This window comes from Ursus maritimus, unplaced genomic scaffold (assembly GCF_017311325.1).
Source record: "Ursus maritimus isolate PB19 unplaced genomic scaffold, ASM1731132v1 scaffold_6, whole genome shotgun sequence".
NCBI lineage: Eukaryota > Metazoa > Chordata > Mammalia > Carnivora > Ursidae > Ursus > Ursus maritimus.
In genome coordinates this window covers 4,987,982-5,000,587 of record NW_024426774.1, presented here as the reverse complement: position 1 = coordinate 5,000,587, position 12,606 = coordinate 4,987,982, and the positions used below count along the sequence as shown (strand labels likewise).

The 12,606-nt window shown below is 47.2% G+C and overlaps 1 protein-coding gene and 1 pseudogene across 2 annotated transcripts in view; both read left to right on the top strand.

Annotated features, from left to right (window-relative positions):
• The window catches only part of RNF144A (ring finger protein 144A), a 115,829-nt gene that overhangs the window by 33,094 nt on the left and 70,129 nt on the right, over positions 1-12,606 (top strand). The window lies entirely within an intron of this gene.
• Positions 12,394-12,490, top strand: LOC121101132 (annotated as a pseudogene).

Sequence of the window (12,606 nt, the reverse complement as noted above, 5' to 3'; positions counted from 1 at the left end):
TTTATTTATTTAATTAAAAAAAAAAGATTTATTTATTTTAGAGAGAGCACATGAGCCAGCAAGTGGGGGCCATGAGGGACAGAGGGAGAGGGAGAATCCTGAAGCAGGCTCCCCGCCGAGCGTGGAGCCCAGTGGCACAGGGCTCGACCCAGGACCCGGAGATCCTGACCTGAGTCGGCCACTTAACTCACTGAGCCACCCAGGTGCCCCAAAAGATACCCTTTTAAAATCTAAACCAGGTAAGCCATTGGACCATTCCAAAGAGGGCTTTTAAAGAAATGTCAGGTAGGACGTGATACATAGAAGTCCTGGTGTCTGGGAGTTACCAGGCACATGTGATGAAAGTCCGTGAGCCTGTGTCTTACACAAAGACGTTGTCATACTGTGGCATCCCCGTGAACGTTCCTCCGAATCTTCCCTTGCTGGTTTAGGTGGTCTGTGTCTCCCTAAACTATAGAATTTTACTCTTAGAAATGGGGTCATGCTGTGAGTAGACTTGTTCCCTCAGTGCTGTTTCTGCGACTTAACCACGTCGCTGTGTAGCTGTGTGTATTCACCTTACCGTTCTCTAATATTAGATCGTGTGGACACCGAGCATCCATGTGTCTTCCTGCCGGTGGACGTTGGGTTATTTCAGTGTCTGGCATAACACATTCTGCTTTTGATATCCTGGCACATGTCTCTGCTTCTCTCGTGTATCTTTTTCTTGATTATATAGTTAGGAGGAGATCCCGGGCCTGAAGAAAGGCTGATTCATGACCAACTTAACGAGGAAATACAATGACTTTGGAAGTGACTATACCAGGTTGCATTGTGATCAGCAGTGAAGAGGTTTCTTGTAAGATTCCTGCCTGTCTTTTCCCAACACTTAGTATTCTTAGGCTCCTTAAGTTTTGCCCAGTTAATAGTCAAATGAGTGTAATGTGCCCTGGGCACTGAGCTTTCTGCGCTCTTAATCACCACCTGTTTCCTCGTCGTAAAAACACCGTTCTTCTCTTTGGTCTCATTTTCTGTTGGATTGGATATGTTCTTCTCATTGATTTGAAAGCATTCTTTATATATTCTGAAGACTAATATAGGTTTCTTGTGTTAAAATATTATCTCCCAGTTTTTGGCATGTATTTTCACAAGATATCTTTTGATGAATAAAAGTTCTGGATTTTAGTGTATTTAATGTGTCAACCTTGCCCATTTATGGTTACGGCCTTTCATTTAAGATACTCTTCTGTATCTTGAGGTCAGAAGTTACTTTTATATTTTCCTTTACCAGTTTGAACATTATATGGAGTTCTTTTGGTATGTGGTGTAGGAATCCAATATGATTTTTATCCATAGGAAAAATAATTTACCTAGTACCATTTATTGAATGTTTTCTCCTTTGATCTGAAATACACATTCTGTAATGTATTCTGTTTCCATATGAGCTTAGGTTTCTTTCTCATCTTCTGTATTTATGTGTTCATTAATTTGCCCACCTCTGTATCAAAGCAGCATGCTCTTTTTAAAAATTATTTTATTTACTTGAGACAGAGAGAGAGAGAGAGAGAGAACAAGCAGGGGGAGGGGCAGAGGAACAAGCAGACTCCCCACTGAACAGCGAGCCTGGAGGCAGGGCTCCATCCCAGGACCCTGAGATCATGACCTGAGCCAAGGGCAGACGCTTAACTGACTGAGCCACCCCAGGCGCCCCATCATTCTGTTAATTATTGTAACTCTCTACTAAGACTTGATATTCGGTCCCCTCACCCTTTTTCCTCTTATTGAGTGATGCTTGGCTGTACTCAGGCTTTTGCCCTTCTGTAGAAATTTTAAAGTTAATTTATGAAGCAACATTTCATATTTTTATTTTAAGTTAATGATGACAATTATAACAGTAAAACCTTTTGGGTGTTTGCTTGAATTGCATTAATTCTGTACCTCCGTTTAGAAAGACTTTACTTTTTTTATATTGAGTCGTATTCATGAACATTGTATCACTATCTTTATATTTGTCTTCACAAATGTTTTTTGGTAGTTCTGTACTTTTCTGTAGCTGGGTTCCCACCTTCTGTGTTCTCCTAGGTACATACATGTTGTATCCATCTGCTCCTAGGTGCCTTGGTTTGGGACACTTTGGGAGATGGCATCTTTGCTGGAGTATAAAAATGTAACTGGCATTTGTATTTTGATCCTGCATTTAGCAATTTTACTGAGCCTTCAGTATTTCCAGTATTTTGACTGTAGATCTTCATATACAGAAAGTCATGTGTGACTAAATAAAGTATTGTTTGTTCCTTTTCAGTTCTCCTATTCTCTTGTTTTTGCTGTGTGAGTTTGGGCCCTTAATACAATGTTGCATTGAAGTGATAGAAGATGTCCTTTCCTTGTTCCTGATTTTTTTAAGGAATGTTCTAATTTAATTAAGAATGATGTTGCTGTTGTTGTTTTTTTTTTAGTGTTCCTTATTAGGTTAAGAAAGTCCCCTTATGTTTCTGTTTTGCAGAGTTGTGTTTTATGTTTGTAATCATAAATGCATATTGAGTTTTATCAGAGGCTGTTCGGCGTCCCTTAGGATGACCATGTGGTTTCCACTGTTTTTCTCTTACTGTGTTGTATTACAGGTATTCCAATGCTAAACTCTGTTTACTCCGAGGGTAGATCTAGCTTGTTCAACTTTATGGTTTTTCTCCCCTAAATACAATTCTGATACACATCTGGATTCTATTTGGTCTTATTTTGTTTAAATTTTTTTTTCTTTACTCATGAGTGAGTTTGCCTATATTTTTGCTTACTCTTACTGCTTTTGCCTGATTTCGAAAGAGTTTTATTATTTTTTTCTTTTGTTCCTACTCCTAGCAAGATTTTGCGTATGATTTGAATTATCTGCTCTTGAAATTTTGGTAGCACTCAGCTGAAAACAAGACCTAGTGCTTCGCGTGTGGGAAGATTTTTATCTGCTCGGTTTTTTTTCAAGGCGTATAAAATTATTTGAACTTTTTTTTTTTTTTTAAGATTTTATTTATTTATTTCTGCAAGAAAGAGTCGGAGGGAGAGGGAGGGAGGGAGAGAGGGTGGGGGTGGGAGAGGGGCAGAGGGAGAAGTAGGCCCCCTGCTGACTAGGGAGCTAGATATGGGGACTCTACCCCAGGACCTCGGGGGTCATGACCTGAGCCAAAGGCAGACAGCTAACTGACTGAGCCACCCAGGCTCCCTGAACTCCTTGCTTTTTGAGCCAGTTTTCTTAAATGATATTTTTCTAGGAGTATATTTAATATGCCCTATTTTCAAGTTAAAATCTGTACGAAATTTTTATTTAATTTTAAGTCTCTGCTGTTTGTGTTTCATTACACATATAGTTTATTTGGGCCATATCTTTTTTTCTTGACCAACTTGCCAGAGTGTATGTTTTATTATTATTTTCAAAGAAAAACACTTTTGACTTTGTTGACTCTCTTTATTTGTGTTTAATTTTTATTTTTTTCTGTAACGGGTCTTTCCTCCTGCATGTTTATTCTGTAGTTGCTTTCCTGACTTCTTAAGCCTCAGACAGCTCAATCATTTTTAGACTTCCCTTTTAATAGAAACATTCGAGATGATGAATTTCCCTCTCAGTACTGCTTCAATGGCATCTTAACTTTTGTTAAATAATATTCTCATTATTTTTCTGTTCCTTCTTCTGAACCCAGTGAGTTATTAAGTCTTTTACAGTTCTCGCAGTTGGGGACTCTTTTCATCATTGATGTCTGTCTTGACTGCACTGAGTGCAGAGTGCCTGGTCCATGCGATACCATGATTTGAGATTTGCCAGGTCATTTTTTTTATGACCCTGTGTGATGTCAGGTTTTGTAAATGTTCTGTGTAGCTTGAGAAGTTTGTGAATCTGTTTGTTGATTAGAAGATTTATGTGTTTATTAAATTTAGATTAATACGACTTTTTATATCTTTCATATTTTTACAAATTTTGTATGTTTGTTATATTAAGTAATGTCTAATCAGTTTCTCCTCTCATTGTGTATTTGCCATATTTTCAGTGACTCTATCAGTTTTGCTTTTTATATTTTGAAGCTATTCGATATATACAAATTTAGAATTATTATGGTTTCATAATGAAGTACTTCTGTTGTGTAGTTGCTTTCTTTTTTCTAGCTATGCTTTTTGGTTTAAATGCTAGTTTTCATGTTCAAAATCATTAGCCATCAGGGAAATTCAATTCAAAACCACACTGAGATACCACCTTACGCCAGTTAGAATGGCAAAAATAGACAAGGCAAGAGACAACAATTGTTGGAGAGGATGTGGAGAAAGGGGATCCCTCCTACATTGTTGGTGGGAATGTAAGATGGTACAGCCACTCTGGAAAACGTGTGGAGGTCCCTTAAAAAGTTAAAAATTGAGTTACCCTATGATCCAGCCATTGCACTACTGGGTGTTTACCCCAAAGATACAGACGTAGTGAAGAGAAGGGCCATATGCACCCCAATGTTCATAGCAGCAATGTCCACAATAGCTAAATCGTGGAAGGAGCCGAGATGCCCTTCAACAGATGACTGGATTAAGAAGTTGTGGTCCATATATACAATGGAATATTACTCAGCTATCAGAAAGAACGAATTCTCAACATTTGCTGCAACATGGACAGGACTGGAGGAGATAATGCTAAGTGAAATAAGTCAAGCAGAGAAAGACAACTATCATATGATTTCTCTCATCTATGGAACGTAAGAACTAGGATGATCAGTAGGGGAAGAAAGGGATAAAGAAAAGGGGGGTAATCAGAAGGGGGAACGAAGCATGAGAGACTATGGACTCTGAGAAACAAACTGAGGGCTTCAGAGGGGAGGGGGGTGGGGGAATGGGATAGACCGGTGATGGGTAGTAAGGAGGGCACGTATTGCATGGTGCACTGGGTGTTATACACAACTAATGAATCATCGAACTTTACATCGGAAACCAGGGATGTACTGTATGGTGACTAACATAATATAATAAAAAAATCATTAAAATAAATAAATAAATGCTAGTTTTCTTTTGGTTAGCATTTCCCTGGATCACCTTTCTCTGTCCTTTGACCTCCAATCTTTCCAATTTCTTAAGGTTTTCTGCATCTCCCTCCCTTTCTTTTTTACAATTCACTTTTATCATTTTTTTCTTTTGGCTGTCAAGCTTAATCTGTCTCTTTCTTACGATCTTTAATATATTTGGATTTTATCTCCCAAATAACTTTTATACTATTTTCTTTCTTTAAGTGCATGTTCGTTTCTTTGCATTTTTTTTATTTTATAACTTGGCAATTATGCATTCTGTTTTTTTTCTCTTAGTGGATACTGCTGAAATTTTACCATGTATTATACATAAAGTCTAAGATAAATCTCGTAATTCCTGGGTGTTTAAAATACACAAAGCTTTAGAACACTGTGATTGACTTAGATTTATAAGCTACATGTGCTTTTTTCTTTTCTTTTTTTTTTTTTTTGGTTCAATATTTTAACTGGGCTTTAGTTATTTTCCAGTGCGAGGGACCTTTATACAATCTGATTCATCATATTGAGAGGAGTGGCTGTTTCTCATTTTTGTTTTAAAGTAATTACATCTTTGTTGCTACTAAAGCCATAGTCTCTTGAGTCCTAAACCCGTTTGGGTATTGGGAGTACCCAGTGGGTGCTAACCCCTTCACGGCCAGGAAGGTTTTCATGACTCCCATGTAGACGTCAGTGGAGCGTGTGCAACGAGTATTAGTGTGAAGACATATTTGTTGGTCAGTTCAGACGAGGCGAATGATGCACATCATCGTGTATGTAAGTAGAGAGGCTCCTCCATCCATTATGCAAACATAAGGAAAGGACAGTGTTAACAAGGTATTGTAGATTTTTTTAATTCTGTAATTCCATTTTACTTTTATTTTCTCTAGTGTATCAGCACGTATAGGGAGATTCAGGCCATTACTGCCCACGAAAGAAAAGGCCCATAGTATATATATATTTTAAAAGAAACCTCTTTGTGCCATGTTTTTCTCAGGGACTTGGAATTCTGGGCCACATCAGGGTTTCATTATCAAATGTGTTTCTGAGGTGTCTGTGGCACGGTGCCAGACCCTATTAGGGCCAGATCAGATGTGCCTTTTCTCCTGAATGTCTCACGGTGTGGCAACACCCGCGTGTCTGGATACGGCATGGGGAGCCTTCAGCTCAAAGGAAATCGTGGAGCTCTGAGGTACAGCGGTTTCCAGAACTGTTTTGGGGAGGTGGTAGTGCAGTGGCCCTTTCTTCAAATATGTCTCATGGAAGCCTGATGTCTTAAAAATAAATGGAAATAAAAGTCAGAGCAGACTCAGATTGGAGCAAGCTTAGGGCACCAGTGGCCCGTACTAGCTAAGGCTTCCTCGGCCTGGCCTCCCGGTAGAGCCAGGACCCACCGACTGTCCTCTGCATTCAACCCCTTCATCTCAGCAGGAGAGAAACGGGAAGCTTCAAGGGAGTCACGGGTTGACTGGTGGCTGGAGCAGAGTTCGCTTCTTCACGGCCCCTTCTGGGCTCTGCAGCCACCACCTCGTTCCCACAACCAGATAGAGTGGCTACTCCCCGTGGAGCCAACTAGGACATGAGTTACACATTTCCGCCGCGATGATTTCTTCAACTCCAGATCCTGTCTGTCTGGGCCTGTTGCTTGGGTGACCCCAGTTTTCCAACCAGACTTGCCATGTCTCCTTAATCCCAGCCTCGGGTGTGCTGTGGGCTTCCTGGGGAGCCTGCCAGACCGATGAGAAGCCTGTCGATTGGCCCGTAACAGGGACAGGGCGACAGAAAGACGCGTCTCTTCTGTCTTCTGTCTGCTTCAGGCTCCTCGTCTTCTCACTGTTGGTCACAGAGGGATCCGTTCTTTCAAGCAGACAGACCGCATGCTATTTCTGTGCTGTAAATTTCCAGAGCTTCTTCCCCATCCTACCTCTCCAACCACACGCCGAATAAGCAGTGTGTTTGCTGCTATAATCAGCACACTTAAATACTAGTTAAATTCGGAGTGAGTACAAACTCCGTACAGCTCTTGACTTCAAAAGAACCTGTAAAAATATCATGTGGCCATAGCCTCCGAGACCTTTGACAACGACGTGATCCCTGCAAACTGTGTTAGGGCTTACGGGGTGTTCCAGAATAGCCCAGATGGCATGTGAAGGGGCTCTGGTTCAGAGAGAACTCTGTCTGACACCGAGGAGTCTCGGCTGCCGGCGGGCGGATTCCAAGTTTCTCTTTTCTTGGGGTAAGACACAATCCGAGCCGTTTATTTTCCTGTAAAGTCCCTGAGGACGACACCTGCCATAATCGTCCCCGCGTCCTCTGTGTGTACCTGGTGTGGCTGTGGGCAGCCGAGCTGCAGTCGGACGTGTTCAGAGCCTCCGGCTTCCCCGCCTTACTGCTCATTCGTGCGCCTCTGGTGTTTCCCCGCTCCTGTGCTCACGTAGTCTGACTGTCCCCGTGACCTCCCAGACAGGTGGTGGTGGGAGGCTTGCAGGGCGGGAGGGGACGAAGTGTCCGGGAGCTCCGGAAGCCAGCTTGCCGTTGGCTCTTGAGTCCGGGTCTGCTGAGTCTTACCCAGAGATGCTTCCCATTTCACTGCTGCCTCCGGGGAGATCCTCAGAGATGCTCCGTTTGGATCTCCTAGCATCTGGGGACACTGTGCAGCCCCACTCAGCGTGTCACTTCTGGAAGGCTCCATCGTGCGTAGTTCACTCCCTTGCTTATTATCTGACAGCGTCCACACACTATGGAGAACATGGAGGCCGTTTCCACATTATTGCTGGTTTCTCTGCCCTTAGGCTCTGGAGTAATTGCTCTAAAATGGCGAACATGAAGACACTCTGTTCAGAACTCCATCAGCGGCTCCCAGGGCCTCGGGGGCCAAGTGCAGACTCTGAATGTGGCCTGACTGCCATCTCATACTCTTGGCCCCCGTCGACCACCTGGCTGGAGTCCAGGGGTGGTTTTTCACTAGTTCCTCCCTCCCCTCGGTCAGGGGTCTGCAGGAAGCTTGTGCTGGGACAAGTCTGGTGCAGAGGCCCCTTCTCTGTCCCCTGCACTTGCTTCTGTCATAGCCCCCGTACCTGGGCTGCCGTCACGGATTTCCTTAGTGGTGACTGCACTGTGAGCTCAGCGAGGAAAGCCTTGCATCTGCTGGGCTTTGAGAGAGCACCTGAAGGTCGCTGAGTGAAGGAGTGGCAGTGATACAAGTCCCTTTTGCATCCCCTTGTAGCCGTGCAACGTGTGGCTCTGTGGAAGACTGGTGCGTGGGTGGGAGCAGGGTGCCGTGACTGCTGGGAGGGGGACTGGCCTGCCCGCTGTCCGCCGTGGCATTGGTGGTCCCGGCTGCACGTGCCTGAGGCACAGAGTGCCCCGGGGTCTGGGGGGGGCTCTGCACTGTCGATCCCTCTGTTCTTCCCAGCAGCTTCACACACTTGTATTTATGGGATTAAATAACAGTGTCATTTCTCTAGCTCATCAGACTGTCTGGGGGTTCTGGTTCTGGGCATCCTCTGAGACCCTAGAGAACACCTAAGGGTATATTTGGAGCACCAGCTCTGCAAAGGCTTGAAGTAGAAGACACGTCCTTTTGTGCTGTACCCCTTCCCCAGTCTCTGAAGGAGACACCACCTTGTGGTGCTGTGGGCATCTCTACCCCCAACCCTGTGTGTCTGGTTTTTAGCCACCTGATCCTGGCTGTGCCCCGTGAGGCCATCACAGACTCAGGTGGGCGGTTAGGATGCAGGGAACGTATGGACCGCCGCAGGGCTCCTGTCACGTTGTTCTGGGAGTGACAGATGGAAGCACACAGCCGTCTTGCGGAAGGTGGTCACGTGCCCCTCCCGTGGGGTGCTGGAACCCGGTCCCACTGCGCCTCACCCCGGCTGTCCCTTTGCAGCCTCACTGCTCCGACCTGCCGCTCCCCTCGAAAGGCTGGCCAGAGGTCCAGAGAGTCAAAGGGGTGTTTCAAGACAAAACCTGGCTGGCTTGCTAACTGCTGTGGCAGAGACAGACAGACAGAGGAGAGGACAAGCCTTCCTGCTTTTTCCCACCCCCTTAGCTACACCCCCGGTTTGGAAGGAGAGAGAAGTTCTGGTAGAGCAGCCTATTAAAGAGAAAGTTCCAGACCCAGATGGTCTAGTTGTGTGTAGAAAGTGACCCATGTGACCCTTTCTGAAGCCCCTGGTTGGCGGAGCTGCAGGCGCTCTGGGAAGTCGCAGAAGTCAGCCCTGACCCGCGCCTCAGCCGTCGCACAGCCACCTCCTCCTGAATCGTAGGGGTGCGTTCATGGGTCTTTGATGTGGCTCTTCTGGCCAAGCCGGACCCTCCTTGTCCACTATTCTGGGAACGTGCCTGTGACCATAAATGACTTCCCAAAGGGTTGTGGGCTGGCCGCACCTTCCCAGTGGGGCAGTTGTTCCTGGGAGTGTGGGCAGGGGGCCGTGCAGGGCTGGGGCTGGCACGTGGACGCAGACGGCCGCTCTCCCTGCTTCTGCGGCACGTGCCTTCGAGCACCGAAGTCAGAGGAGCCCGTGTGCCATGTGCTCCTTGCCTGCCTCGTTCTGGCTGGCAGGATAGGTGGCATCTGGCTGGCAGGATAGGTGGCATCACCAGACCGAAAGCCTGTGCACGGCTGTGGGGTGACCGTCCAGGTAATTCAGACCCTCAGGTGCCTGAGCGCTCACACAGGCCACGTGCTTGCAGAATGCTTTTGTTTCGGCAGCAGAACGTTTTCTTTGTCTTTTGTTTTCAAACCAGCTGGTGCGTGTGGTCTGAGCCGGGGTAGAGGACTCGGAACCCTGTTCTCTGCTCCCGCGAGGCTGCGTGGGGTGGCCGGGCCCTTCCCGCATGAGGCCGGCTGGCTGCTGGCGTCGCAGAGCCCCGGTCTGCGCTCTCCCTGTCCTCCAGCCACACGCCAGGGGTCCTGAGCTCTGCTTAATCTCCGTGGACATTAGCTCACACGTGCCAGGAGCCCCATGGACTCCAGGCCACGAGGGAGCTGAAGCCCGGCCTGTGTCCCCTGATGGGTCGTGGCCTTTGCCCGTGTGCTCAGAAGGGCGAATTTTGTCTGCACCTGCGCAGCGAGGGACAGACGGCCCGCCCACTGACCGCTTCTCAGAAGCATTTGCACTTCACGTGTGACGTGTTTTATTAAATGTTCGAGAGCGCTGGTGTCTTTACTTTGAGAAGTTTGAAAGCTCTCTCCCCTTCAGCTCTGTAATGAGCTCATGACTGCAACTGCCGTCACTTGTGAGGATTTCCTTTGTCCAGGCCCTGGCATTTTGCACATGTAACCTGCTTTATTCCTCGCAGTGACCTAGGAGGTGGGCCTTTCCAACTTGTTTTGGACAGGAGGAAGTGGAGACCCAGAGAGGTCGCGCTCGGTGCCACAGGGTGCTTACGTGGCTGACCCGTACGTAATGTCCAGTTTGCCCGTCTCCAAATCCTGCCTGCCTTCCTTCGCATCCCCTGTCCCCTCATGGGGCAGTCAGGGTGTGCTGTCTTCTGCTGGGAGGTCTTTGTACATGGGCGCCTGTTCCCCCGTGGCCCATCCTGTCCCCCTGTGGCCCGTGCAGCTCAGCATATGAATCTGAGGCTTCTGTGTAGCGAAAGGTCAGCTCCCTCACAAAACCCTCTGGGGAGAGGTTGGGAAAGAGGGCCTGGGCCGTGACCAGGGTCCGGTGTCCAGGGTGCTGCTGGGGTGGGTTGTGAAGACCACAGCCGAGAGCCAGCGGCCTTCTGCAGGCCCTTGGATACAAACTGAGAGTTCTCCTTGACTCCGTGGCTAGCCCCCAAATGATGCTTTCAGTGAGCCCACGTGTGGCTCACGGTCATTGCCCAGCAGTGCTGGCTGCCGGCTTGACCATTTCCTTAGTCCTCTAGGGCGGAGGACACATGATGGTCCCACTCAAGTACCCTAGACCTATTCCAAGCACACACCACTCCCCGTGGGAGGCCACGGCCCCTGGATCCTGCAGAAGGCGGTGAGGCTGGTGATCTCCACTGGAAGCATCCCAGCCAGCCTGTAGCTCCAGGGAGCTCTCCCGCCCATGTGCCATCTGGGAAGCCTTGCCTCTTTCACGGCCTGCTCTCTAGGGCAATGCCTGGGGATTGCTGGGGGCGGGAAGGTAGAAAGGAGGCAGAAGGACTGAGAGGTGGGGGCGGGGCAGAGAACTTTTGCAAAGTAGTTTGATGGTTGATTAAGAACTTAGAGACCCTGGGGTCCATTTGCTTGCCCACATTCTGGGGAACTATGTGTGGCCAGAGCAGCAAGTGGGGTGCCCGTGGCTTGTCTGGCATGACATAGGTCTCCGACCTCAGTGCCTGCTCTCACGCAGGGCCCACACAGTTAGCTCTGGGTCACTTCCTCGCTGTGACCCTTTGTTTCCCAAGGCCCCCACCGCAGCCCTCCCGTTCTGGGATTCTAAGAATTGGTTGTTCTTTAGAAACACACAGATTGGTTGTAATGTCTGGGAGGATGTTCTGTGACCTTGGAGGCTGGTGGAAAACTACATGGAAATGTAAACTGTGTATTGTTTTGGTTTTTTGTTCATTGAAACGCTTTGATTTTATTTTCTTCTGTTTCTCCCCCGGGATGGGCTAGGATGTGCAGCATGGACATTTGTGTCTTTGGAAAGAAATCTTTACAGCAGAGACGAGCCTCTAGAAGGTTCCCAGAGCAATGCTTAGAGTCTGCCTTAAGTTCTTATTTTTGAAAACTTAGCAAAAGTCTGCTTCAGATGCATGGAAGGCATGCGTGGAGGGAGCCTGTGCTTTTGTTTTGTGAGAGCAGTGGGGTGGAGTGAGGCCCCCAGGGTCCCTAGATGCTACTTCGTCAGGGCAATGAGAGTGGCCGGTGTGTGTTCTGAAGGTGATGACCGACATACACCAACTAAAGGAACTTGACCCAGTCTGAGAGGTGAAGAGAAAGCAGTCATGACTCAGAAATGCTCGCGTGCAGAGAGGTTTTGGAAGTTAGAAGGGCTTTTGGCTTGTTCTGTGCATTCATTTCTTCTCACTGCTCCCAACCTCCTTGTCTCCAGAGGGCACAGTCCTGCCTGTGATCTCTGCGCCCACGTGGGGTCCCGGTGTGTGCACCGGCGAGTGTCACGGGGTCCCGGCACCGCTCCCGGATTCATGTTCACAAGTGGTTTGTTTACTTCAGCTGAAGGAGGAACGGCCTGCGTGTTATTTTGAAATTGGCAGCAAAGGGATTGTGTGAGGTCACTGGTCAGTGTAATGCCAGTTGAAGGGGTGTGTGTGTGTGTGTGCACACGTGTGTGTGCATGTGTGCTGCTTTGGTGTTTGAAATAAACCTGGTCCCCTTGATATCTTTCTTGGTTTGTGGGTTTATCATGTGTCTTCTTTGTGCCCTTTGTTTTATTTTCCCTGTTAAAAGATCACGTGATAGTGCACTCATACTAAAAATTTGGAACCATACAGAGAAGATTAGCATGGCCCCCGCGCAAGGATGACACGCAGAAACATGGGATTCTTCTGCGGGTGGAAGAGAAATAATAAATGTCTTTCTTTTCCTACGTCTAATGTTAAATCAGTTCCTGGGTGTCTTACTGCCCCGATCACATCACAAAAGGGTTGGTTGCTTTGTACGTAT